This window comes from Zootoca vivipara, chromosome 15 (genome assembly GCF_965207765.1).
Source record: "Zootoca vivipara chromosome 15, rZooViv2.hap1.1, whole genome shotgun sequence".
In the NCBI taxonomy this organism is placed as follows: Eukaryota; Metazoa; Chordata; class Lepidosauria; order Squamata; family Lacertidae; genus Zootoca; species Zootoca vivipara.
In genome coordinates this window covers 2,625,457-2,638,871 of record NC_142598.1, presented here as the reverse complement: position 1 = coordinate 2,638,871, position 13,415 = coordinate 2,625,457, and positions in this window count along the sequence as shown.

Below are 13,415 nucleotides of genomic sequence, written 5' to 3'. Positions count from 1 at the left end.
GGGTGAAGCAGGCTTGCCCTATGCACTGCAGATTCTCTCTCCCACATCCCACAGAAAACCAGGAGAGGGGAGCCATTAGCTTCTCACAGGCTTGGAGGACTTTTTTTCCTGTCAAGGCTTGCATTTCACATCAAGGGCTGCAGAGTCAGAGCCCAAAATGGGCAAAGCCCCTCCACTCCCACCCCCCTCAGCAGTCTGAAATGAAGCCAAGGACTCTCGTTTCCACACTCTTGGCTGTGTCGACAGTGATACAGAGGCAGAACATCTGCTGTCTTATCTGTCTGCTCAGACCTCTGGTTTTGTGGCTCTGCAATGGGAGTGGTAATGAACCCTGGGGCTGGATAGGTGGCATAGGAGCCAACTCCTAGGAGCCATGGGCGCTTCACCCCCCAGAATAAAATATTTGAGAGGGCCCAAGTTGATGGGCATTCCCATTCAAATGGTGTGAATGCACTGAGTCATATGATGGATTAAGCAGGGCAGGGCCTACCTGCCCCCCCACAATATTTTATTCAAGTTGGCACCCTTGGCAGGTGCGAGAGGTGGGAGTGAAGAGCCATGGGTTTCTCTCCTTAGTATACAGATCTTTTTCTATCCACCCACCCTCTGAATCCTTGTCACGGGGGAAGTCTGGTGTGTGCCTTATTTGCACAGCAGAAGTGGGGGGCACCAGAAGCCCAGTGCACCTGAAGTCTAGTTCTTACCCAGGTGGGAAACCTGCATGCAGACTGTATAGCACTGGACTGCAGGTGATTTGATGCTCCATTTAAACAAAGTCTTTGTTCCTTAAAAACATCTCCGTAACTAGCATCGTGGAGAGGCGGCCAGGCTACAACAGCCCACATGTAGACTGATCTCCTCAATGAGACCTGAACCCCAATCAGCTGCAGGATATTTATAATGTTATATAGAATCCCTCCTCCCCATTTTCTTGCCTTCTTAATTTAACCCACATCCCTTTGTTTTATGGCTTCAGTGTTTTTGAACTGAGACAACAGCACTTTTGCCCATGTATCCAACTCATAATTATTTTTTACTGAACCACAAGGAGAGCCTGGGAGTCAAGAACTACTTGCTCCTATTAAGGAAATGAGGTGGGATTATTTTAAATAAGAGCTGGGCAGTGAGAAGAGGGAGAAGTCTGCATGTTGACACATAGCTGGGCACGAACTCTGACCCCTCACAGCACTTAGAGGGCATGGCAAGGAGCTGCTCATAGTCCAGGTTGCCCTGGAAACTTCTTGCTGCAATTTTTGTAGTTCTCTAAGGTCTGGAATTAGGAGACTTGATGCAGCTTATTTCTTGGAAGAGCACTGTGCTGGTCCCAGGGTAAACCGAGAGGCGAGGTCCAGGGCCGGTCCGAAGTCTAGTGAATCCACGAGAGGTCAGTCCAATGAAGCTGAGGCAGGGTGCAGGGCAGGAGACTAGGCAAGGTCAGGAGCAGGAACACAGGCAGGTCAGGTTCTGGAGCACAGGCAGGATCTGGCAATCAGCAATATTGCTCCCGCAACCCGGGGCAGGGTCTGACCGCCTTTTATCTCTGATGAGGTAATGGCCAGTCCCGATCCCCCGATGACTCACTACCCTGCCTCGCCTGAAGGCGAGCACTCCTCCTGCGAGTACTCAGGTCTCTCCTCATCTCAACCCTGAGTCTCTGCAGCTTGGAGGGTTACTGGACCCAGGAGCCACCTCAGCCTCTGCTGACCCAGCCGGTCGTGGACCAGCTGTTGGCAATGAGGTATTCTCAGCACCTGGAGCTAGGACAGGGTCAGGCCTAGGGTTGCCAGGCTCAATAGAGGACAGGACTTCTGTGCCTTTAATTGCCCTGCTCTCTTTTGAGTCTGGAAACCTTAAAGAGAAACCAGCAGACCCTTTGCTTGGAAATTAAACAAAGGGTCCGCTGGTTTCTCTTTAAGGTTTCCAGTCTCAAAAGAGAGCAGGGCAATTAAAGGCACAGAAGTCCTGTCCTCTATTGAGTCTGGCAACCCTACTTGGTGCTGGGAACCAACAGCAAGGGAAAGGCAGTGGCTGGTAGTAACATTCAAGAAGGTGACTTTTAAAATCCAGTGGGCTCAAATAGAAGTCCTCTCTGCCTCAATCTACACACAGACACACACACACACATTTTGGGTGGGGCTTGATTGTCTTGTGGCTTCCCACCCTTCTATTTTCGCAGAGCTGATATTTTTAAAAATCTCCATGTGTCTTGTTTCCATAACAACAAAACTGCTCTGCTACTAAGTGGGCTCATTCCCCAAAGAAGGGAGATGGGGTGTGCGAGGGAATTTGACCTTTTGACACAATCAGTGGCAAGGCACAAAGTAGTTCTGGTACAGTATTCAGGATGTCTCGTCAAGGCATTTTGGTAACCAAGGCAGATGAGACAAAGAGCAATCTCCTCTTCAGTAAGTTAGCACAGGCTCAAGTCACCAGCAAATTCTCCTGCAAAAACTCAATTGAAGTGAATGAGAACTCTTCCTGCAGCTCAATTAATTTCAGTCTTGGGGCCATTTTTTAGGAGAGCTTCTAGTACAGGGGAGGAATAGTTGTGTGAGTCTGTTGCAGCAAAAATAACTTCAGAGTCTTGTGTCACCTTAAAGATTAACAAATCTATACAGTGGTACCTCGGTTTATGATCACAATTGGTTCCGGAAGTCTGTTCATAAACTGAAGCGTTCATAAACTGGAGCGAACTTTCTCATTGAAAGTAATGGAAAGTGAATCAATCCGTTCCAGATGGGTCTGCGGCGTTCGTAAACCGAAAATTCGTAAACCGAGGTGTTCATAAACCAAGGTTCCACTGTATGTATATAGTGTGTGTGTGTGGGGGGGGGGCATGTGCGTTGGTCTCCACTTTTCTCCGAAACCGAATATGTGAGTGAACATATACAGGTTGCTTAGATAGATGTCACACCTCTGGCATGTAAAACCCCATTTTTTGAAGCTCAAAACCCACACAGCAGACCCTGCTGGGCATGCTGGGAAAAGAACCAGGTTACACAACATCACCCTCTAGCGGTGGCTACACTGGTACTGCAGCTAGAAAACCTTCCCTCTCCACAGCACCTTGGCTCGCCTTTACAGACTAGGCCGAATGGAAGTGGGGACTCGCCTAGGTGGGGGTTGGGGGGAGGAGGGGGTGGAATAGCTCATGGATCGGGACAGGGTGGGGGAAATCACAGGGATGAGCCACAGCAATGCGTGGTCGGCATAGCTGCCAAGTTATCCCTTTTTTACAGGGATTTTCCCTTATGCTGAATAGGCTTCCTCGCGAGAAAAGCGAAAACTTGGCAGCTATGGTGGTCGGGCCAGCTAGTTTATTATAATAGCATAAGTTTCTTGAAGTGGACTCCAGTTCAATAAAGCTATGCCATAATAATACTTGTTCATAGTTAAGGTGTCACAAGATTTGGTGCAAGCAAGAGTTTTTGGTGGATAAAAAAGCTCAGCACTTAGCCGACACTCATGATGCACAGAGTTTCTTTAAAGCCATAAATACCATCTATGGGCCAATAAATTATGGCATATGCCCCCTATGCTCAGCAGACCGTAACACAATTTTAAAAGATAAAGAAGCTATTGCACTGTGCTGAAAAGAACATTACCAACATCTCCTTAACCACAACACCCCCATAGCTGACTCATGTCAAGTTTGTGGTCTACCAAGACTCCTAGATCCTTTTCACATGTACTGCTCTCAAGCCAGGTGTCACCCATTCTATATTTGTGCCTTTCATGTTTTTTGCCCAAGTGTAGTACTTTGGAGGTCTTTAAGCAGAGGCTTAGAATCATAGAGTTGGAAGAGACCACAAGGGCCATCCAGTCCAACCCCCTGCCAAGCAGGAAACACCATCAAAGCATCCTTGACATATGCCTGTCAAGCCTTTGCTTAAAGACCTCCAAAGAAGGAGACTCCACCACACTTCTTGGCAGTAAATTCCACTGTCGAACAGCTTTTACTGTCAGGAAGTTCTGCCTAATGTTTAGGTGGAATCTTCTTTCAGGAATGCTTTGATGGTGTTTCCTGCTTGGCAGAGGGTTGGACTAGATGGCCCTTGTGGTCTCATAGAAACATAGAATCATAGATTTGAGTCTTAGTATGCTTGGTTGCTCCTTTCCGCTGAATAATAAACTCCAGAAGAGCATGATCACTCCCACCTAATGATCCTGCCACTTCTACCCCACTAACCAGGTCATCACTATTGGTTAGGACCAGATCTAAAATGGCTGATCTTCTTGTTGCTTCTCCCACTTTCTGGACATTGAAATTATTAACCAAATGAAAAACAACAAAGCCAGTGGACCTGATGGGATACCTGCTGAAATCTTCAAAGTGGGCGGAATTGAACTTGCACAACAACTTCACAAGCTCATCGAAAAAAACTGGGAAAGAGAAAAAAAATCCCAGCAGACTTTAGAGATTCCAAAATTATCAATCTATTTAAAAACGGTGACAGAACTGATTGTGGAAACTATAGAGGCATCTATTAGCTGTGGCTGGCAAAATTATTGCAAGGATCTTAGCAAACTGTCTGGTAACAATATCTGAGGTGACCCTTCCTGAATCCCAAAACGGTTTTCAGCCTTCTAGGGGGACAGTGGACATGATTTTCACCACTCGACAGCTTCAAGAAAAAGGAAGAGAGCAAAACCAACCCCTGTATATGGCGTTTATTGACCTGACTAAGGCTTTTGACACTGTAAATCGTAATGCCCTGTGGACTGTCCTTCTGAAAGTTGGCTGCCAAGATAAATTTGTAAACATCATTCGGCTTCTCCATGATAATATGACAGCAACAATCACAGATAACAATGGCTCTCAAAGTGAACCATTCACAGTTGGATCAGGTGTTAAACAGGGTTGTGTTATTGCCCCAACTCTATACATTATTTTCATTGCTATGATCCTACACTTTGTTGATGGGAAACTCCCCACCGGAATAGAAATCATATATTGAACAGATGGAAAGCTCTTCAATCTGAACAGGCTGAAAGCAAAAAGTAAGGTTACCGTAACTTCTGTCATAGGGCTTCAGTATGCTGATGACAATGTAGTGTGCGCACGCTCAGAGGATGACCTCCAAACCATCCTAAATATCTTTGCAGAAGCTTACGAAAAGCTTGGCCTATCACTCAACATCCAAAAAAACAAAGTGTTGCACCAACAAGTACAAAATAACCCCTCTGCAGCGCCACAAATCCAACTCAGTGGTGTAACGTTGGAAAATGTTGATCACTTCTCCTACCTAGGCAGTTACCTTTTCACAAGGGCCAACATTGATGCCAAAATCCCATGTATGCGCCCAACGAACAGAAAAGTGAATTCTTCCAAAATTTAGAACAAAAACTAGGGGAGGCAGTAGGAGAGAAAATTATTTTATTAGGTGATCAAAATGGGGTGGTAGCACCGGAATTGGACAGATCTAAAAAGGCGGCAAAGAAAAAACAGTTTAAATTACCAAAACCTTTTTTTTACAATTAATAGACTTGCTGAATTTGGAAGACGCTTGGAGAGTAAAAAACCCATTCGAAAGAGACTATACTTATTACTCTTTTCCAAATAATTCGTCTGGACGAATAGACACAGTATGGTTAACAAAAGATTTGACACTTAAGGTAACTGCAGTGGAAATACAACCTAAGACTATTTCTGACCACAATGCAGTTTATATACAAATAAAAGGTGGAGAAAAAAGATGTAAAAGATGGAGACTAAACGAATGGTTGTGAAAAGATGATTTTTTGGGGGGGAAATGTGAGGAAAGCATTAAAAGAATTTTTTGAATTAAACTTAAATAAAGGAACTGACCAAAAAACAGTATGGGATGCCAGTAAAGCGGTTTTAAGAGGTTTTTTCATCCAACACAACGTAATTCAAAAGAAACAAAAGGGGGGGGAAAGAAACAAGACCTGTTGGAAGAAATTAGGAAAAAGGAACGGGAATTGTACCAAAAGTCATAAAATGAAGAACTAAAAAGAAACATAATTTTTTTACAATCACAATATTCAATCTTAATAAGCGAGGAAATTGAAAAGAAATTAATATTAATGAGACAAATTACCTTCAAATTTGCTAATAAGCCGGGAAAATTAATTGCATGGCAATTAAAAAAAAGAGAAGCCGAAAGAATTATCAATAGAATTAAACATGAAGAAAAATTTATAAGTAACCCTAAAGAAATAGAAAATAAATTTGTGGAATTTTTAAAATAAATTATATAAAAAAGAAGGAGAAGCAACAGAGAAAATAAGAGAATATTTAGAAGAGAATAGTCTCCCCAAAATCCTTTGTAAACAAAAAGAAATCTTGAATGCACCAATAACAACTTTTGAAATCCAAAGGGCAATTAAAGAAGCAAAGACAGGGGAAACTAGAAGATATTCTAACTGAACCGCTTAAAAATATAATGAATAATATTACGGTATGATAGAAGGAGCTATGCCGAATACATGGAAAGAGAAAGTTTCTGAATTGGAACTCATTACCAAGCTTAAAACCATGGAGCCACCTGGGATGAATAGAGACATCGGATTCTTATCTCATTATGCATGATCAAGCTTTCTTCAGCGCCTCAGCCCTTGCTCCCCCCCCCAGGACTAATTGCAGTAATCAGCAGTCGTTAACAGCCATCTCAGGTTTACCACTCCCATCGGCCCATCTCCCATTCCCACCCACCCCCACCACCCTCTGTATATATATAAGGGTCTGACACTTCTGTTTCTAGTGTATCTGAAGAAGTGTGCATGCACACGAAAGCTCATACCAAAATAAAAACTTAGTTGGTCTTTAAGGTGCTACTGAAGGAATTTTTTTCTATTTTACATGGAAAGACAGTTTTATTACATTAATACCAAAACAGGAAACAGATAAGCAGATAATAGCGGATTTCAGACCTATTACACTTTTGAATAACGACTATAAATTAAAGTGGTACCTCGGTTTATGAACACAATTTGTTCCGGAAGTCTGTTCATAAACTGAAGCGTTCATAAACTGAAGCGAACTTTCCCATTGAAAGTAATGGAAAGTGGATTAATCTGTTTCAGACAGTCCGCGGAGTACTTAAACTGAAGCGTTCATAAACTGAAGCGAACTTTCCCTTGGAAGTAATGGAAAGTGGATTAATCCATTCCAGACGGGTCCGCGGAGTACTCAACCTGAAGCGTACTTAACCCGAAGCATGGGTGTAATTGGTTCCGGAAGTCTGTTCATAAACTGAAGCGTTCATAAACTGAAGCGAACCTTCCCATTGAAAGTAATGGAAAGTGAATTAATCCGTTCCAGATGGGTCCGCGGCGTTCGTAAACCGAAAATTCGTAAACCGAGGTGTTCATAAACTGAGGTCCCACTGTATATACATATATTCTAGCAGAAAGAACGAAAAAAATTCTTCAAAAAATTATCCATGATGACCACGCAGGTTTCCTCCCGGGGAGACGTATACAAAACAATACTAGGAACATCATAAATTTGTAAGAATATCTTGATATAAAAATAGATAAACCGGTGATTTTAATGGCCGTTGATGCTGAAAAGGCTTTGGACCGAGTTTCGTGGGACTTCATGAAGGGTTTATTATATCAAATTGATTTTGGGGAGAATTATATAAATGGAATAAAGGCAATATATACAAAACAGAAAGCAAAAATTATAATAAATGGGAATGTAGCTCAAGAATGTGAAATTAATAAAGGGGTTAGACAAGGATGCCCCTTGTCCCCGTTAATTTTATTTTGACATTAGAAATTTTATGTAAACGAATCAGGGAGGAAAAATAAATTAAAGGAATAACGCTGGGATCTAGAAGCTATAAATTAAGGGCATTCGCGGACGATCTTATTATGATGGTGGAGAATCCAAAATAAAGTCTCATTAAAGTCTTAGAAATAATTCAAGAGTATGGTACAGTCTCTGGATTCAAATTAAATTACAACAAAACCAAATTACTGGGAAAAATATAACACAAAAGGAAAAAGAGGAAATATTAAAAATAACACATTTAAAAACTTGCCGCAAAATTAAATATATTGGAATCTGGTTGACTCCCAAGAATATTAATTTATTTTAAGATAATTATGAAAGAAAATGGGAAGAAATTAAAAAGAACCTTGAAAAATGGAGCAGACTTAAATTATCTTTTTGTGGCAGGATTTCGGTAATCAAAATGAAAATTCTACCTAAAATGCTCCACTTATTTCAAGCTATTCCAATTATTGGGAGGACAAATATTATTGAAAAGTAGCAGAAGGAAATTTCAAAATTATTATGGCCATTTAAGCGGCCAAGGGTTAAACATAAAATATTAATAAACATCAAAGATAGAGGAGGCTTTGGCCTCCCGGACTTTAGGCTGTATTATGAAGCTTCCTGCTTATTATGGTTGATGGAGTGGTGCCTGATGAATAATGCCGATGTCCTAGATCTTGAAGGATATGGGAATATGTTTGGGTGGCATGCCTACTTAAATTATGGGAAAAGTAAGATACATAGGAACTTCACAAACCACATAATAAGAAACACACTATATAGAACCTGGGATAAATATAGAAGATACCTAGAACCAAAAACACCAAGGTGGGTATCCCCAATGGAAGCAATCACACCAAAAAAACTGAATATGAGTGAAAAATGGATAACATACAATGCAATGATAATAGAGGAGGAAGGACAAATAAAAAAAAGATATGAGGAAATAAAGGAACATCTAAATCAGGGGTTCCCAAACTAAGGCCCGGAGGCCGGATGCGGCCCAATCACCTTCTAAATCCGGCCCGCGGACGGTCTGAGAATCAGCATGTTTTTACATGAGTAGAATGTGTCCTTTTATTTAAAATGCATCTCTGGGTTATTTGTGGGGTCTGCCTGGTGTTTTTTACATGAGTAGAATGTGTCCTTTTATTTAAAATACATCTTTGGGTTATTTGTGGGACATAGGAATTCATTCATATTTTTTTCCAAAATATAGTCCGGCCCCCCACGAGGTCTGAGGGACAGTGGACCGGCCCCCTGCTGAAAAAGTTTGCTGACCCCTGATCTAAATACTTGGTTGGATTGCCATCAATTGAATGAAATATTTAAAAAAGATAAACAAATAGGATTTAAAAACGAGACCTCGAAGTTTGAAAATGAATTGTTGAAAAATAAGACTAAAATTATATCCAAAATGTATAAACTCTTACTAGATTATGAAGTGATGGAAGAAGCTGTTACGGTTTCCATGACAGAATGGGCACAAGATTTTGGATACCCCATCATGATCTTGGAGTGGGAAAATATTTGGAGCACCAATATGAAATTTACATCGAGTTACAACATAAGAGAAAATATGCTAAAAATGAATCACAGATGGTATCTTACACCCTCTAGAATCTAAAATGTATAAGAACATAGCAAATGTATGTTGGAGGTGTGGTGGAAATAATGGGAATTTATTTCATATGTGGTGGACATGTGAAAATATTTTTAAAAATTGAGATAAAATACATGAGATCAAAATTTATGGGAATTTCCATTAAAACAAAAACCTGAGGTCTTTCTGTTAAGTATCACTCGCAAAGATATTCCTATGCAACTTAGAGAATTTTTCCTGTATGCATTAGCAGCAGCTCGAATTTTGGTGGCCAAAGGGTGGAAAGAAAAGGAAACTCCAAAAATTGTAGAATGGCAGGGGAAACTACAGGAATTTGCTGAGATGGCACAACTAACGAATAATTTGAGAGGAAAACCACAGGGAGAATTTGCCAAAAAGTGAGATAGGTACAAGAAATATGTTAAAAAATATAGTGAAAATAAAATTTCTATGATAGCGTTCAAGTGTTGTTGTTGTTGTTGTTTAGTCGTTTAGTTGTGTCCGACTCTTCGTGACCCCATGGACCATAGCACGCCAGGCACTCCTGTCTTGCACTGCCTCCCGTAGTTTGGTCAAACTCATGTTCGTAGCTTCGAGAACACTGTCCAACCATCTCATCCTCTGTCGTCCCCTTCTCCTAGTGCCCTCAATCTTTCCCAACATCAGGGTCTTTTCCAAGGATTCTTCTCTTCTCATGAGGTGGCCAAAGTATTGGAGCCTCAGCTTCACGATCTGTCCTTCCAGGGAGCACTCAGGGCTGATTTCCTTAAGAATTGATAGGTTTGATCTTCTAGCTCAAACCTAGAAGATCAAGCGTTCTAGATCAAACCTAGAAGATCAAGCGTTCAAGTGAGGTTAGAGGAAAAATGCGGTTGAAATGTAAATGTTGGGATGTCTTAAGAAATATGAATGCATTAGAATAACTGTTATTTATATGGTACCAATGGTATGGTCATTCGAATATGAAGAGTACACACGTACTGAGGGTGTTAACAGGAAGTCCAATCAATTATTGTTATTACAGTAATACCTCGGGTTACGAACGCGATCCGTTCCGGATCGCAGTTCGTAACCCGAATAGTTCGCAAACCGAGCGCGACGGGCGCCGCCATTTTGCGCATGCGCAAAGCGCGATTTTCGCGATTTTCGCGCTTTGCGCATGCGCAAATCGCACGATCGCGCGCGAGCGGCTTATGCGCGCACGCGCAGCGAAAACACTTCCGGGTTTGCGCAGTTCGTAACCCGAACTGTTCGCAAACCGAGGTGGTCGTAACCCGAGGTACGACTGTATATTCTTTTTATATGTTTCCCCCCCTTTATTTTATTTTCCTATTTTTATTTTTATTCCCCCCCCTTATATTTTTTTCTCTCTAAAGGAATTTAAATTGCTTATCATGAATGATGTTCAATGATATTAAGATGAATGCTTACATATTTCGTATGGTAAAAACAAATAAAAATTATTTTATAAAGAAAGAAAGAAAGAAAGAAAGAAAGAAAGAAAGAAAGAAAGAAAGAAAGAAAGAAAGAAAGATGCCGAAATCCAGCATTGCCTGAGCTCTGCGAATGCAGCTTTCTCCCAATTGAAGTGCAGAGATTTGAGGACCGGGACATGCGCAGGGAAACCAAAGTGCTTGTTTACAAAGCTATCGTACTACCAACCTTACTATATGCTTGTGAAACATGGACCGCTTATAAACGCCATCTCCAACTCCTTGAAAGATTCCATCAACGGTGTCTCCGAAAAATTTTACACATCACTTGGGAAGACAGGCGAATTAATATCAGTGTACTGGAAGAAGCAAAGATCACCAGTGTTGAAGCAATGATTCTTCAACATCAATTTTGTTGGACTGGTCATGTTGTGTGGATGCCTGATGATCGTCTTCCAAAGCTCTATTCCGAACTTAAAAATGGAAAGCGTAATGCTGGTGGTCTACAAAAGAGGTTTAAAGACTGTCTCAAGGCAAATATTTAAAAATGTAGTATAAACACTGACAACTGGGAAACACTGGCCTGCGAGTGCTCCAGTTGGAGAACAGCCTTTACCAAAGGTGTCATGGGCTTTGAAGAAACTCGATCTCAGGACGCAAGGGAGAAACGTGCTAAGAGGAAGGCACGCTTGGCAAATCCACACCATGATCAATTCCCACCCGGAAACCAATGTCCCCATTGTGGAAGGACGTGTGGCTCCAGAATTGGCCTCCACAGTCACTTACGGACCCATTGTTAAAATCTGTTTATGGAAGTCAATCTTACTCGGCTACGAGTGATCGCTGAAGAAGAAGAAGAATGCAGGCTGTCAGTGTCATTTACATGTTGCATTTTAGAACCGCATATATTCAACACTGGAAATTTATAAATTTATGCAGAGGTTGTGCCTGAGCTACCACTGAGAGAAAGCTATGGGGGAAGTTGTTAACTCCTGTTGCAGGTGTTCAAAAGTTCATTTTGCAAAACAGTGAGAGGTTGTGAGTTGTGTAGCATGGAGTATTACTGCCTTAACAGTGTGATATTATGCATGTTCACTAGGAAGTCAGTGCCTATTCCGTGGACGGTCTGGGATGGGGATTGGCCTGGTCTCGGGGTGGGTGTGGTCTACGGGGCAGGTTGTGTGTCAGCGTGGCGGGGGTCGATGGGGAGTGGGCGGGATTGTGGATGTATTTTTGTCGTATGTGAGTTAGATGTCTGCTGGAGGGCGCACTCCCCCCCCCAAAAAATCCAGGTTTTTTACCTGTCCTATGCGAGTTCTATCCAATGTAAGTGTATGGAAACACTCCTGTAGGGGAATGTGAGCTTGTGGCCAAATTTGGGAACGATCGGGCAAGCGGTTTCAGAGAACATTTTGCTTTAACAAACGTGGACCTTCTGCATTTATATATAAGACTGGCTGTACCCTGCCATGCATTGCAGTGGCCCCTCCACCCCCCAATCGACCGGCATATCCCTGTGACTATTTTGTTCCCCATTCCTGTACCCCCTCCCCCCGGTTCATCCCTGTGACTCCCCCCACCCCCACCCTGTATCCTTTTGGGGAAAAATATATAATAAGAATAATATTGGAGAAAACTGGGTATTGAAACCTGCTTAACCTAAATCATATATCCCAGTTTCCAGCGGCCCTTTAAAGTACGCTTCACGCAGAGTATACACAGTCAGAAGTCGACCTGGCTAAGAAAGCACCGCCAAGAGCGTAGGGAATTATCTCCCTTATATGAAACCCCTTACTAGCTGTACACTTGTAAAAGTATACAGATGAAAATACAAACAGTTGGGTTTCTTTAACTGAAAAACAAACTGACTCAAAAGAGACTTTAAACTAAAGATAAATGCTTTCTCTCTTAGCAACTTTATCTACCCACATTCCAACCTTTCAAACCATTCCAAACCTCCCACCAACTCCCACATAACTCCCATTAAACTACTCAATAATTAACAGCAAACTAGCTTTATAACTAAGCAACTTTATATACTAAGATTAAACTGGGAATCTCTTAAACTGAGAATTAAATCACACTGAGAGATATTAAACTGAGAGAGTGATCTACTAAGAGATCTAATTAAGAGATAAATCAAACTGAAAGATACAGAAGGCTTTCCGGCAGAGCCTTATATACAAGGAGCAGAGCCCACGCCTGTGAGCAATTAACAGAAATCAACGACACCTGTTTCTCTTAAACAGACAGTATTTACATTAGACCGGCTCTAAAGAAACTTGCCTATTCAAAAAATCCAACATTTTTAGACAACATATTGTCTAAATGCTGAACATCCGCATCTTACTCATATCTTCCCATATTTAGGTGCTTGCACAAATCACTATGTTTCTGAAAAGTTAGAGGCTTGGTTAGACCGTCAGCTACGTTATCTTCTGTAGGACAGTACTTTAACTGTATCAGACCTCTCTTAAATTGTTGGCAAACATTTTGGAAACGTATATCCATGTGTTTTGTTCTGGATTTAAATTTTCCAGTCTTGGCCAAAGATATACAGTGTTGATGCAATGGGTAACTCACACATTCCTTGAATATCATTAACCAAACTAATTCTAGCTCTCTACATAAT